General features: G+C 42.2%; 1 protein-coding gene across 2 annotated transcripts in view; it reads right to left on the reverse strand.

The window, feature by feature from the left end:
• The window catches only part of Nln (neurolysin), an 87,638-nt gene that overhangs the window by 66,246 nt on the left and 4,946 nt on the right, over window positions 1-16,446 (reverse strand). The window contains exon 2 of one of the 2 annotated variants that reach the window (XM_029544064.1): window positions 7,831-7,909. The exons of the other annotated variant lie outside the window; for it this stretch is intronic. The gene's annotated coding sequence lies outside the window, so the exon portion shown is untranslated. The remainder of the gene's footprint in view (window positions 1-7,830; window positions 7,910-16,446) is intronic. 2 annotated transcript variants of the gene reach the window in all.

The following is a 16,446-nucleotide window of genomic DNA, read 5'->3' on the forward strand; positions in this document are numbered from 1 at the left end:
CTGAGACTGGGGTCTTTAGATTGACCCTCTAGACTGTCTTCAAGGGAGTGTCCTAAAATGAAAACCTCATCACAGCGCCCCCTTCAGTGGCATCTTTCCCCAGGGACTGTGGGGTGAGGTGCCAGGTGCCCAGGTTAACATGCACGGCCTTTCTGGAGCTGCTTGCACCCGTGCATCTCTCTGCTTTCTCGGTACCCAGTGTCCTGAAGTCCATGCTGAAGATATGCCTTTTATGTCTTCCTCACTCTCCGACTCTCCCCCGGCCTTCTGGCATTCCCCCCTTTCCTTGGATGACTACTGTTCACTGTCTTCTTCACTTCCATCTCTTACTTTACAGATCTCAGTTCAGACTTCCTCCTGCATAGAAAAGCTTCCGTGACTATCTCAGCCCAGTTCAGGAGTTCTCTGAGCTTGTGCATGCCTACAGAGGGCCTGGTACGCCAGTGAGCACTCACCTGTGCCCCACTGACATCTGCAGACTGGAGTCTGTCTCCATTCTGTAGTGCTCACATATTGTTTAACTGAGGTATGTCTACACAGAACAACCCACCATGACAGAGCGCTGGGACTGGAGATGGATCAGGGGTTAAGAGTGATTCCTGCTCTTCCTGAGGACCCAAGTTCAGTTTCTAGGTATCACTTTGGCCAACCACAGGGGACTGGATGACCTCTTCTGGCCTCAAATGGCACCCATACTCAAATGGCACATGCTCACACTGACAGACATATATACACAAATAAAATTAAAGCACTGCTTAATTTATTTGTTCAATACTTTTCTTCTATTATTTCCATGTTTAGTAGTTCCATCTGAGTATGTGGTACCAGAGAGTATCTCACAAAAAGCTCTGACTGCCAGGGTAATGGCCATGCAGCGTAGCCTTGAGGTGTTGGCTGCAGTGCGAGCATGCTGGCTGTGAAGAGTATGGACTGCCCCTGCCCGCCCCAATCTAGTGCAAACGAGTTCTGTCCTACCCCCCCAACCCTCACTTCCCCCAAAGGTGAGTGCCTAGTCACCACTGTTCTACCAGTGAACTGAAGTATTTAATAAGCAGAATGTTCTAGATCTAGAATTAAATGTCTTGGCCTACAGACATTTTCATTAATATAGCTATTTTTTTAATCTGAGGAATTAACAAGCAGCAGAGAGGCCATTCTTGTTTTATTTTTTTCTGAGTTAATAGTCACTAAACACAGCGATTATACCCATTTCTACATGATTCCATCTGTTTTAAAGACAGAAGTCAATTTTTGGGGTTCAGCCTTTATACTACTTACAGCCTCTTCCAGTCTCTCCCTGCTCTCCCACTGGGAGCACCTTGGCAAGCGGCTTTTCTGGTTCTTTCCATATTCTTTTTCACTTTCTCTCTAAAAACAGTTACTGTCACTGTTTAATCCTTTTGCAGTGGTGATGACTGAAGCAAGGGCCTGTGTATGCTGTGGGCTCTATGCCTCCCCGAGCTACACAGCTCTGGCTCACTTCCCCAGTGCCTCAAACACTTCTCTGTTCCTCTCATGACATCTCTTCCTTCATTCATCCTGATGCTGAACCTGGTCTCTCTCTCCATTTTGTTCCTTTTCCACTCAGGGCTTTGGTGATCACCCAGAACTCAAGCTGGAGCTCCACGCCCACAGACACCTCAACCGCGTCAGGCATTTCATCCTCAAGAATTCCTGCCTCAGTTTGCAACTGGCCATACAGACTGGTGTGTATCATCAACTTCAGTATTTGTTAAGAGACACACATTGTGCTACAGGTTTACGAGCATTTTCTTATTTAATTCCCCAACAAGCTAATAGGCAGGTATTTATCAACTCCATTTAGCAGGACAGAAAAGTAAAGTAATTTGCGCAGATCGCACAGCAAGTGTGGCGCTTCATTCTTGACTCTGCTCTACTAAAACTACAACCACAGCCCACAGAAGGAAAATGTCAAACTTCTCACTAGGGCACCTTCCTGCTTTTAAATAGGGAGAGAGCAGTAGGCTAAAGGGCAGACAAGTACACTAGTTGTCTGTCAGGACTGAGGCGGAGTGTCCCTCCCACCTTACCCTCCTTCCAGCCCTGAAGAACAGGCTGTCTCGGCTTGAACAGCCAAGGATAAGCTGACTCCAGCTGGGCTCTGGACAGCTGCTCTGTGCAAGGTTCCGTCAGTTCTTAGTAACCAATAAGCCACCTGTAAGAGTGCACTCCCAGGATGCAGCACTCTTCTCAAAGTACCAAAGGAGACCGAGAGACTATTTACATTTTGAACAGAAAGACGCAACAGAGGTCCTCTAAGAGATAGATTTTTCAGGAAGCTACTGATGGGGATGAAAATCATTTCATTGGCTGGACATTTTAGATATACAGTGGATTGTAATGATGGACAGCCTGGGTTCTACTAAAGGTTGGGGCTGGACCCATTGAGGGAACAACAGTGTCAACTAGCCAGACATGCCCCCTGCCCCAAGCTCCCAGGGACTGAACCACCAACCAAAGAATACAAATGGAGGAACCTGGGGCTCTGGCTGTATATGTGGCAGAGGATGGCCTTGTTGAATATCAGTGGAAAGAGAGGCCCTTGGTCCTGTGAAGGCTTGATGTACAATGTAGGGAAATGCCAGGGCAGGAAGGCAGAAGTGGGTGGGGAAGCAGCCTTATAGGAGGGGGAATGGGACAGGGGGCTTCTGGAGGAGATACCAGGAAAGGGGATAAGATTTGAAATGTAAATAAATAAAATAACAAGGCTGGAGAGATGGCTCAGTGGTTAAGAGCACTGACTGCTCTTCCAGAGGTCCTAAGTTCAATTCCCAGCAACCACATGGTGGCTCACAACCATCTGTAACCATATGACAATGTACTCATATACATTAAATAAAAATAAACTTTTTTAAAAAGAGAAAATATCCAATAAAACAAAAACAAAACAAAAACAAAAACGTTGGGGCTGGAGAGATGGCCCATGGTTAAGAGTGACTACTGCTCTTACGGAGACCTAGGTCTAGTCCCTAGCTCCCAAATGTGGCCCACAGTTGTAACTCCAGTTCCAGGAGCTCCAACCCAGCCTGATCTCCTCACTGCATGTGCTGCACATGTACACACTCAGGCACACATTAAATACAATCAGTGTGTTTTTAAAAAGTATTAAAAGGTGACAGCTGCTAAATCCTGCAAGAAATTAAAGTTCGTCTCTCATTCTACAGACAGAACCCTGGAGTTTGGCTCTCTTCTTTTACATGACTTGTCTAAAGGAACGCATTTACTATTATTTGCTGTGGATAACAGCTAACAGAATTGATCTATAGCATCATACGTTCATTCTGAACAGCATTTATAGAGGATCTTCTAAGTGCAAAAACATTACTCACACTGGCTCCTTCTAACCGAAAGCTCTGTGATTGTTTAGGAGTTGCATGTTAGCTGCTTACTCGACCTATATATTTGGTAGTAAAATTTTTCAAAATAAAGACAGCCTTTTCTTAAAGGATTTTTTTATGCAAAAAAGCCCTCACATTAAAATTAAGGCCCCTGTGGAGTATCTGGCACAGTACCTACTATTAGGTGAATTCCCACCTGTGTGGATACCAAATGTTACTAACACCCAGGAAGTCACAGTCTACACATAGCACGCGATTTGCAATGACAGGGTAAGCCAACATTGACAAGAGTCAAAACCTTCATGAGTCCATCTTAAAGTGATTCCTAAGCTCAGACCAAGCTCCTCATACTCCCCAAGTCAGCCAGGCAAGTGATGGAGCCACAAACAAATTGCTGGAGAGCAGGAATGGAGTGGCAGACTCCATCAGGACAGGGTCAGGAGGAGTGGAGTCACAGAAGAGGAGGCAGTGCAGGCAGGGTACTGCCATTCCCTGGCTCCTGCTTCCACCTGCTGGCACAAGAGAGGAACTGTTTGCAGCATGGGTACTAGAAAAGAACCATGAGAACATTGAGTTTCAAAGTTCTCTTGTCAAGGTAACACAGCAAACATCACAAAGCAAACACAACATTGATGCTGGCATTCATTCTGAGAAGCTTGGTAAACCCAAAGGCACTGTCCCATTCCTGTTAGTTAGTTAGTGATGGGGAGACAGTATCTGCATCTACAGTTGGGGTGAAATCCTCCTGCCTCACAGTACTATGGTTACAAGCGTGTGACCTCATGCCCAGCCATATCATCTTCTGTCATTGTGCATTCGACTGCTATAACAAGTGTACACCACATTCTCTGACTAGAGTGAAGACTGTAGCTTTAAGAGTTGGAGCTTGGTCTTTTATGCTCATTTGAAGTATAGGGACTGCACTTTACATCCCCCTCCCTCCACTACATTGGGGGGAGGGGGCTTGAGAAGATGAATCAGTTGGTAGAGAGCTTGCCGCTGAAGCATAAGACCATGAGTTCAATTCCAAGCACTGACATGAAACCAGGCCCAGAGGTACTGGGGAGGTAGAAGCAGGAAGATACCAAGTGTTGCTGGGCCAACCAGTCTAGTCCAAATCAGTAAGCTCCAGGTGGAAGATGCTGTCTCAGAGGATGTGCTAGAGAAAAACTGTAGACATTTAGTATCAACCTTTTACCTCCATGTGTACCTACATACATGTGTGTACACATGTAGAGACCCACACACAAAGGCCTAAGAAGGAGATAAGGTTCTATCCTAGTGAATGGATCTATTCATGGTTAATGTCCCACTGCAATGATTTTCTCCTTCCACAAGCAGGGATGAACTGCAAATAAAGTATTAAAGCATAGAGCATATACTATTTTTATCGTCTAAAAAACAAAAGTGTAGGACTGAATTGAGGCCTGTGTGCACTGGGCAAGCTCCTCACCACTGAGCTGGACCTCCAGCCAGTCTTGGTCTTCCCTCAACACCAGCCCTCCCTTGGTCTTTGATAGTAAAAACACTGTGAGGACACTTTCCCTACTATGCCAGAGTGCGCCACAAGTAGAGCACAGTACACAAATGTTTCCATAGGAACAAACAAGGGTGGATTTCAATCCCTTCTTTTAAAAGTTGATTTTGAGTTTTTAATAGGTGATAGTTTAGTAGTAATATTAGTTTGGATTTGTAATTTAATAGAAATGTTTGTTTCCAAACTGCATCAAATAAATGAAGAGATTCTTCCCTTTCTAGAAACCAGGAGAGTAAAAACATGTTAGAAACTGCTTATGGTCATATAGAAGATTATGAGATGCAAGAAAATGTGCGAGGCATTGCTACTTGTAAAAGAGAATTTTCATATTAGTTCATATTCCCAAATTATAATAAACTACACAGGAAAAAAACTCAGGGCAATAGCCTGATTTTCCCGTATTTTGTGTATGATATAGTCTTGATGATAAGCTCTAGATACTTAATATAAATAAACATAAAACTTTCTATGCTTACACTCATTAAGTGGCCCAAGTGAAGGTGGCCTAGACCACAGAGCACCAAAGCCAGCACAGCTTTTCTAGTAAAAAGTCCCTTAATAATTTATCAGGCAAGGCCTGGCCACAGGGACATGCAGCCTACTTCAGGAAAGCCATTCTGCATGAATGAATTGGTGCTGGCACATTTAACTGGCATTTGGGGTATACTTTCAGAATTGCAATCCTTAGTAATCACTCAGGAGACCAATTCTCCTCTTCCTGTGCATTATTTACTCTTGGATGCTTTTTTTTGAGCGTGTCTTCTATGCATGAACATTTGATTGATGAGTGATGATGCTTTTCAATATGGATTGAACTGCTAATAGGTGTTTGTTTTCACATGTGACAATGGCATTGTGGTTATGTGGTTTTGAAAAGCTATTTTCTTCCTTAGTGCTACAGACCAAAATAGTAGTGCTGAAAACTAAAAAGTGGTGGATATGCTTAAAAAGCAACCAGGGAGGAAGTGGTATCAAAGAGATGGGTCAGGAGCTGACAGTCTTGAAGCATGGTAGGGAGGTTTATTACATAATTCATCATTGAAAATTTATGCAACAAACTTATTTCCTTTTTATATTTATCTGAATATTTTTATGAGTTGAACATTTCATACCTGCATACAATGTATTCACCCCAATAAAAAGCTTTATTACATTTAAATGTATTTAGTCTACAGTCACACTATCCTGAACACACTCAATCTCATCTTAAACAGATGAAATACTTACTCATGTTCTTAGCTCTAGCTACTAGGTGCTGTTCTAAACTTAGGTGGTCAGAAAAATGTATGAACTCTAAATCAGCATACTCAGACAGACCAGATGCTCTAAGGCATAATGAGGGAAACGCCCAAGGAGTAGAAAAAGAACACACTGAGAAGAACAGAACCAACCAGCAAGTGAAGACCCACAGCTCACAGTGAGATGGGCTCCTAGCAACCAGCTAGTTCAAATCCTTTGCTTTAGGATGCTGGCCTAACATTAGGTCTTAGGCAACTCTCAGCCCAGAGTGGAGCATTTTCTCTCGCTATAGGGAGAGTTTAGAGCACATCAAAAACAGACTCTTAGGAAGACTCCAGTAATATTGAAGTCTGCAGGGAAGCACACGGAAAGAGTAAGAACAGGAACCTGAGAAAATCCATCACTCAGACTCAGGTCAGAGGACGCTGGGGAAGACTGCTCAGCTGCAAGGACAGTGATGAACCTAATGGCTCTGGAATGACATGGGCTATCACACGGAGATCAACCAGCTCAAGCTGGAAATTGTTCCATTCAGTGACTGACAGCCCAAACTTGGTATCACCTGATCACTGGTTATCCTGCCTTGTTCTTGGCGGCCACATCAGTCTTCCAATTGCAAACTGCATGGGATTTTAAGAGCTTTTCCCTTGGTGCTGTTTGTGCTAGCCTGCACTTAGTAGGTAGTTTAGTTAGCAGAAAAACAACACCTCACAATTAACACTGTTCACAATCTCTTTATCAGACTGGTGTTTTAATGAGTAGAGGACTGGAACTCTGATCCTCTGATCTTTTCTTTTTCCTCTTCAGACATTTTATCAGGAGGTCATCAAAGTCGTCCCCCTCCTCACTGATACAGCTCTGTAGCGTCTTTTCCAGGTGGAGGTGATGGAACCAGGGCCTTGCCCATGTTAAGCACTGTTCTACCACTGAGCACCCTTCAGTATCTCAAGGTCTTAATTACCCAGGTCCTAGTATTCCTCTCTGCCTTGGGTGGAAGGGGGATACAGTAAGTTACAATGCTTGGTATCAAACACTGTGCTACATTTTCAATACAGTAACTCCTCCAGTCTTTACAAAGATTGTAGGAGGCATTTAATATTCGCTCCCTGTTAGTTTAGTGAGACAGCATGACTGTGAAACCTCCATGGACCTCAGGTTCTGCACAGCACATTCCCTCTCTTAGCTGACTTCTCTTAGTTCTGAGCAGTCTTCTTACCCACTGCTATTTTAAGTTATGGTAAACAGGGGGTTAGAGAACATTGGTCTCTCCATGTCCAAATCCCATGTCCTTCAAGGCCCAGCTGCAACACATAAATCACGTCCTTGTCCCTATTTCTATCTTGGACATGACCCCTCTCCCTCGAACTGCCACATCAATTTCTCTACTACCATCTAAGAGATTTATCATCTTCACATTTATACTCCAATTATTTAAGGATGTAATTCTGTACCATTACTATACTGAGTCTCCTTTGCCTTTTAACAAGCAAAACACAAACAAGGTAAGGAGTCCTGGCTGGAGAGATGGCTCAGGAGACCTACGTTCAATTCCCAACAGCCACAGGGCATCACAGCTCTTTAACCCTAGGTCCAGGGGACCCAACACTCTCACAGAGACATGCGTGCAGGCAGGCAAAACATCAATGCACATGAACTAAGAATAATTAATTATAGAAAGTCCGCTTGCACACTTACCACACAGCATTCCTTAGGCTGTTATCCATGGCATTGCTCACTGCCAGCTACATTATGGGTCTGCGTGACACATCTTTCTCTGAAACAGTGTTTAGAAAAAAAATGCTTCTAATAATTCTGTTTATTAAAATATTCCTGTTATTTTTAATTTATGTGCATGTATGTATGACACTTGTATGCAGACGCTCTCAGTGGCCAGAAGAGAGTATTTAAATTTACAAGCTGTTGTGAGCCACTGAATGTGGGTGCTGGGAACAGAACTCCAGTCTTCTGGAAGAGCAGCAAGGGCTCTTAACCACTGGGCCTTCTCTCTAGCTTTCCTTTGCCATAAATGCCAGATAGCCCAGAGCAGAATACTAGGATGATCCAATCCTCCTTCCTCAATTATTTTTTGTCTTTAATAGTCTTCTTCTTTTACCTCTGTACATTTATTCATTTATTTTTCAAAACAAGCTCTTTTCCAGTTTGAGAGGAGATATATTTGAGAAGGAAGAACCAATTTCAATAAGTAAATAAGCCCATCTCTTTCCAGAAAGGGCCCATGTGCAGTGTACCTTGAATAGCTAACAGCACCATGTTAAAGTTTGTGGAACATGAAGTTTTGGAGCACGCACAAGTTGTAACCAGCATCCATCATCCACCACCTCTGAACCTTTACAGTACTTCAGTGTTGGTAAGAGGCATGTCTGATAAGCAGTTACACATCTTTCTGACTAGTGCTGGGTTCTTCTATATTCCAATGCATGCTTCCTCTTCTTTTCACCTAAGTCCAGGCTGTTAGGAGGTACAGTGCTTTTGGCACAAGGAGCTGGATTTAATACAACAAGTAAGAGATATATTCTAGATATGACTCCACCATCATGGTGGCCTTGGGCTAGGTACTTTCCCCACTACATAGGTGAAACTGCATGCCAAGTTTGATTTGCCTGTCCCAGGAATATGCCCTCTTCATAGGCATGTGTGTCCTCAATCTCAAGCACCTCTCGAGTCATAAATGTCCGCGGAGAGTCTGGCTCCCCGGCATGAGCTGACCCCAGGCCCATCCAAAAGAGACTTGCCTTCTGCTCCTTCTCCGCTTGATTGCTTCTGACCCAGTATTTCACAGTCTGGCACTTCTTTCATATCTAGGCCATCAGGTTCAGAAGAGATCTGCTTCTGGAGAGCCATTAATTACTATTGCTTATCAAAGACTATTGCTTTACAAAGCTGTCACCTGGGTCTGTAAGGGACTAAGTGACTCTGAACGCCTCCAATGATGACTGCAGAGTTAGACAAAGTCCCCACTTCTCATTTATGGTTTCATCTCTGCCTTGGGCCCACCTTAGTGTATACCCAAGATTCCTCTCTATCTGCTGCTTGAGCAAGCCAACAAAAGCTAGCCAACTTCTGCATATTTCTACACTCTATATTTAGTAGTGTGTAAGTAGGTCTCTATTGGCTAATTAATACTTAGATATAGTAATCTCCCTTAACAACTGGCATTTTGGTTAAAGAAATTTAGAGCCAGTCATTTTAAACAGTTTAAAATATGTACTTCCTACTCAAGGTATACTCACTTAAGTGTAAGTTGTTGATACCATTTGCCAAACCTAGGTACTTACTAGATGTTAGCAGGGAATACTGAATCTTCAGTTACTCTTACTGATGTCACCTTTTCACTCACTCACTCAACGATAACATTTACTCAGCATCTGCTACGGTATAACACCATGCTAAATGTTGAACATATCAAAGTGAACAACAAGAAAAAGCCGAGTCCCCGATCTCAGAACTACCAACTATTTTAAGCAATGCCTAGGCTAGGAAAGTCCTTACAGGGTTCAGAGGAACCAAATTTAGCAGTGGTCAGGTAAACTCACCCAAAGCAGAGGGAGCTAAGCTGAGACTCACAGCATGTCTCATAATCTACTTAGACATCTATTTATTTTTTTGACTCCTTTGAGTAAAGTGAGGGCAGAGATAGTTTCTGCCTTGTCTTAAGTTTTCCTTAGAGTTTAGCTCAGTAACACATTCCAATCAACCATGTTATAAACAGATCTTTTGAATGCTGTAAACAAGTGACAGGTAGAATTTATAGAATACATACTGACTATACAAACAGAGCTTACACTAAATATAAAAATAGTACACCAAAGCAGAGCGTGGTGACACATGCCTATAGTGAGATTTTTTTTCAGAAGGAAAGGAAGAAGGAAAGAAAGGAAAGTTCAACTGGCAAACAGGTAAAAGATATTCTGATGGTTAATCTTGGTTGTCAACTGAACTACATCTGGAATTAACTAAAAACCCAAGCAGCTGGGCATATCTGTGAGGACTTTTCCTGACTGGATCATTTGAGGCAGGAAAACCCACCCTAAATCCAGATCTTCTGCAGTAAGAAGACCTCCCCTAAGTTTGGGCTACACCTTCTCATGGCAGTCTATATAAAGGATACAAGAGAAAGACACTTTTGACTTTTGCCTGCTCACCTTTACTCTCATTGGCTAGCTCATCCATCCTGCTGTTGACACATTCTGTCATTGGTATTACAACCTACTTCTCTGGATTCAGGTGTATACCGAAGGCCAGCTGACACATCCAGCATCTTGTATCGAATAACTTGGATTCTTGGACTTTCCACTGGGAGAGCCACTGCTAAACGAGCTGGACCAGAGCCTGTGAGCCACTCTAATAAATCCACCTTATATAAATATTCTGTTCCTTTAGATAACCTTGATTAATATAGATATGAACAGGTATATTGTACAAATGACAAAGATGAACATATACAAAGACTCAACAATAAATGTATATATGTGACAAGTGTTTCCATTTATAAGCACTACACCAGCAAAAGTCTCTATAAGAAACCAGAGTTGTTTAGAGTGGCAGGCTAGTGGCTACTCACCAAAAGTGTATGGGGAGAAGAGAGAATTAAAATAAGCACTTTAGAAAAGAAAGCAAATCAGTTGATAAAGTTGAGAATAGACACACACACACACACACACACACACACACACACACACACACACGCAACAACCTGAAGACCCAAGAACAAGAAAACGGATAAACTTTGGAAGCATCACACAAGCAAAGGTTCCCAATAGTAGAAATAGTGAAAATGAACTATGACCACATGAAACTAATTTCATCAAGTAAATCCAAAACACAGATAGCTTGGGGCAACATGCACTTTGAGGACATGTATAAAGGGGATGACTAAAGAAGACCATGGGCAGTGGTTCCCTCTAGGGTACATAGAGGGCTATGGGGGAAGAGAGGCAGGGAGGGACTTCAACATACTAGAATATGCTTTCCTACTTAGAGGCACAGTTTTTGTTTTTCTGTGAGACAGGGTCTCTCTGTGTAGTCCTGGCTGTCCTGAAACTTGCTATGTAGATCAGGTTGTCTGAAACTCACAGAGATCCACCTGTCTCTGCTGGTGGAACAGAGGCTTTCATTCATCTGGTATAGTGCCCTCAGGGGCCAGAAGAAGGTCTTAGATTGCCTGGAGCTGAGTTTGAGGGATCTGTGGGGTGCTGGAAGTGCAGGGAACTTGGATCCTCTCTAAGTGCAGAATCTGCTCTTAACACTGAGCTATCTCTCAAGTTTCAACTTCCAGGCTTTTGACTTAAAGAAATGGTTACATCAGGGTAAAAAGGAGTGGCAAAAGATCAAGTCTACAGGGGAAAACTGTAAGACGGATTTAGGACAAGTCAACTATGTGAATAAGCAGCGTAGCAGGGGTGACCAGGTGACTATGAGACCTGGAAAGGAGCTGCACAATCAGGGAATACGAGCTAGTGATTCATGTGCTCCTTTTGCAAACACAAAGTTTCTCTTTTTCTTACCCTGACAAAGAAGACTGTCAGGAAGTACACAGAATTCCTATGAGAATTTAGAAGGTTGGGAAATGAATTAAGTTCACAGTAAAATCTAACTCGAGCCTGCACTTGGGAGGCAGAGGCCAGCCTGGCCTGCAGAGTGACTTCCAGGACAACCAGAGCTACACAGAGAAACCCTGTCTCAAAAAAAAAAAAAAAAACCAAGAAATGAACAAACACACAAACAAGTAAACAAATAGAATCTAACTATGCAGCCCTGAGAGTATGGGTATTATGAATTTTTAGAAAGTAGGATTCATCAGAAAATTGTGGTTATTTCAGTCTCTGTAGCTCTGCCTATAATACAGAGCAAAATATTCTTCCCCTTCTTTCCTTCTTAGCTCCCAGAAAGGGCTGGAGAGATGGCCCAGTGGATGAGAGCACTGGCTGCTCTTCCAGAGGTTGCGGTTCCATTCCCAGGACCACATAATGGCTCACTCCCATCTGTAACTCCAGTTCTATGCTATCTGCTGCCCTCTTTGGGCCTCCACAGGCATTGCACACACATGTCTGCAGGTGAAACACCCAAATACATAAACAAAACCAAGTGGCTCAGTGTGACTTGAAACACTCGGGTTCCCATTTTAATGCCCAGGGGAGAAACTGGATAACCTCAGAGTGGTGGAGACAGGTGCTTCTATGTCCGATGTGTAAATCACAAACACTGTTTTGTAATCTGGAGATTCTTTTCCACTTTGTACAGACTCTCTATTGATTTTTGGTTTTAATAAATGACTGGAAATCTCAAAGTACCAGTCTTTAAGCCAGTTATGGTAGTATCCTCCTGTTACCCCAGCACGCACCAGGCAGAGGCAAGGGCTTCATGCAGTAGGCAGGGGTGGGGCAGGGGCATCAGGAGGTACGTGGCACATCTGAGGCCAGACTGGTCTTTATAGTGAGATTCTTGTTAAAAAGAAAAAAAAACAAAACATTACAATAAATGATGTAAATGTATAAAGCAAAAGATAAAAGTAGGGAGCTGGAAATGGCTCAACAGTTAAGAGCACTTGCTGATCTTCCTAAGAACCCAAGTTCAGATCCTAGCACCCACTCTGGGCAGCTAACAGCCTCCTGTGCATCTATCTAGATCTGGGATATCTGACATGCTCTCTGTCCCCAAGTATACCACCCCATATGGCATATACAATACATATACATACACATAAGTAGATAACAAATTTTTAAAGACAAAAGTATTAGAGAAATTGTAAATGATATGAAGATTTTACTATATTGGAATGGAGAAGGGCTTTTAGGCATGAGATTAAAGGCATAAGTCATAAAAAAATTATGCTACAGCTGATCCATTCAAAATTTACATTTTTGTAGAGCAAAGGCAAAAATAGAAAAGGCACTAATAATCCATCTCAAAGTTCAAAGTAAAAATATACTGAAATATCTATCAGGTCTTGACAGTCCCGATTCAAAAGTTTTTCAAATAAAGAACCACCAACTCATAGACATAAAATAATAACTAATAGCAGATATAAAAATAATAAATTACATTCACTGAAATGTTGTTATATGGCAGTGCAGTTGTGGTGTTCGAATAAGAATGGCCTCAAAAAAAAAAAAAGAATGGCCTCCATAGGCTCACAGATTTGAATGCTTGTTCATCAGGGAGTGGCAGTATTTGAAAGGATTAGGAGGGGCAGTCTTGTTGGAGAAGGAGTGGCCTTGAGAAAAGTGTGTCATTGGGGGTATATTTTGGGTTTCAGAAGGTCAGGCCAGGCCTGTGTACTCTTCCTGCCGCCTGCATACCCAGATGCAGAACTCTCAGTTCCTTCTCTAGCCTGTGTGCCACTGTGCTCCCCACCGCGATGACTAAATCCCTGGACTGTAACCCAGGCCCGATTTGCTTTCCTTTATAAGAGTTGCCATGGTCATCATGTCTCTTCATAGCAATAGAACACTGGCTAAGACAGTGGTGGACAGTTTTCCCACTAGGGGCATCATGTGTCCAGGATGTGAGTTCGCTGCCTTTCCAATCAAGAGCTAGAGTCCCTTCCCTTTTTCTTGAGTCTGCTCTGGCCTTGGGACTTGCTTTAGCTAATACAATGTGGCAGAGTTGACAGTGTTCCATTAACACAAGTCTTGCATATGTGAACTCTTTCATGGGTCCCTGCTGGATGAGAGATGATCCCAGCAAGAGGCAGACACCCCAGCGGCAGCTATCTTACCTCCATCATGTAACAGTCACTGGAGTTCCCTGCTCAGCACATGCCTGGTTAGGTGTACAAAGATGACCGGAAAAACTGTCCTAACACTGCAGAGGTTAGTTCACAATAATAAGCACTATAGTTGGTAGAAAGTTAATTACAAATTACAGGAACCTGTCTAGTCAGGTAAATTTCAAAGTGCCTTATAATTCTCATCTCTGAATCTTAAACATGAGTATACTTTTCTTTATCCTAGCTCCTGCTCACAGCCTGATGTTAACTCCACCCTAGTTGCCACCCTAGACTCCTTTACTGTTGCAAGCACATCAGACACATCACCACTTTGGCCTTTTCATTTTCCAGTGCTTAGAATGCACAGCTCCTGGTAGTTCCACAGCACAAGTCCCCATTTCTCTTGGATCACTGATCAAATGTCACTGTCTGGGCCTCGCCTGTTCATTATCTATAATTTCATTCCCAACAATATCAAATACCCGCCCTTTGCTGCTCTAAAAATGCAAAACATGGTTCTTTTTAAAAATCTAATGTTATTTTGGGTTTTTTTTTTCACTATATAAGGCAAATTCCTCTAATGTAAGATTTCTGTCTGTTCTGTTCACTGCTGTGTCCTTAGACAAAGAAGATTGAAAAATTAATACACCCTCAAATTTTTGGTGACTGCAGATACTGTCCAGCCACTGGTACGTTAGCCTAAGACCACAGTGTGGATCAGGGACAGAGCCAGCATACAAACTCAGGCCTGCTGGATCTAGACTCCAAACACTAGGCAAGCCCTTGCCAACCCACACCTTGGCATGTGAATCTGCACCCAGTATACACTCATTACCTTGGCTCTTCATATTTTAATATAGGAGTTTCTTCTCACAAAAGTTCTGCACTTTGTCTGAACCAAAAGATTATATTAGAGTTTGAAAAAGAAAGGGGATTTTTTTTTTTTAACCAAAGTCAGTGGTGAAAAGATATCAAAACAAAAATTCCCATTTTTAACTTCTTTATAATCTGTTTTGGACAAATAACCTTAGTTTAGCCTTTTGATATTTATGCCTTCAAATCATTTCTTTATTGTACATTTTTTCCCCTGGCACTATTGTCCTAAGACTGTGGAGGTTAATATGTGCTGGACTTAGGAATACAATCTCAATTTTACTTAATTTCTTAATTATGTAATACTGAATTACTTGATATCAGACATGTAAAAACTACTATATTTATGAGTAACTGTGCATTGAATTTCTAAGATTTTTTAATATGATTAACTTCTTACACCAGAAAACAAATTACTTTTTCTGTTTCTATACCATAGTCCTGAACTTGTCAAGAAATTATAGTCACCTAATAAATCACCATAGAAATATAAGAAAATACTACTTACTGAATTGGTAATGACAAAAAAAAAAAAAAACCTTAAATACTGAGGTATTGGTGAAGTATAGAGTAACCACATTTACATATTCTGATGCATTGTTATACCTTGGATTTTCCTCTGTGGTGTATGAAGGTGTTTGTATGCACACTCCTTTGGAGTGTATGGCCACAGGCCAATGTTGGACTGATTTTCTGCTGTTGTTCTCTCACTGAACCTGAAGCTCACTGATTCGCCTAGACTGGCTGGCCATGGAGCTCTGAAGATCCACCTATTCCCTGAGTTTAGCCTTTACATGAGTACAATGTGCCAAGTCCTATATGGCCACTGTGGAAGGGGCAGTGTGACATTTTTTGCCCTTGGAGCATAGCCAGCAGGGTATGGGCTTCCATGAGTGCTGACAGTTGCTGTGGGCATGGGGCTTGTTTGTATAATAATGTACATAATTTATTTTAAGTTCCTCTTTCAGGAAATATTCTCCTGGCCAAGGTTAATTACTCCATGATAATTAGCACAAGTCCAGGAGGTGAAGGTGTGGCTAATGTCCTTAGCAAACTGTGACCCTCAGGACATCACTTAAGGCTGTTGGAAAGAACTCTGAAAACATGAGTTCAAGATATGTAATTTCTCAAGTATGCAAAATATAAGGACACAATATGAGTTTTATAAGGAGCTTTGTGGACCTAAAAGAACAAAGGCAGCTGCACGATGAGCCAGCTTTTCAGAAAGATATTAAAGAAGAAGATAGAGATTTGGGGAGTGATCACCAGGCAAGATCCCACCCAGTCAAGTTTATTGTTTGTACTTACAAAGGCAGGCAGATTCCTGAGTTCAAGGTTAGCCTGGGTCAGAACTAGTTTAGGCTCAGGCATGGCAGGAACGGTATCTTAGAGCAGGTTCCCACACAGCTAGTTTATTGTCTGTGCTTATAAAGGCAGGCAGATCTCTGAATATATTGCTATGTTAAAAAGAATATACTGCTGTCTTTAAGAATCAAGGGGTTAAGGTCATAAAATGCTAATTCATGGGATAATTAAAAGGGAACTTGGTAGGGGTACAATTGAATTGATATGCAAATAAAAGACTGAGATTGGTGTGCAAGAACTGATCTATAGGAGATCTCTGGAGAGCTGTCTTGAGCAGAACACAGGACTGTCAACTTACACCCCACCTCATTAACTTTGAGTCCTTTCTTTCACTGCTCCTAAAC

This window comes from Mus pahari, chromosome 11 (genome assembly GCF_900095145.1).
Source record: "Mus pahari chromosome 11, PAHARI_EIJ_v1.1, whole genome shotgun sequence".
Lineage (NCBI taxonomy): Eukaryota > Metazoa > Chordata > Mammalia > Rodentia > Muridae > Mus > Mus pahari.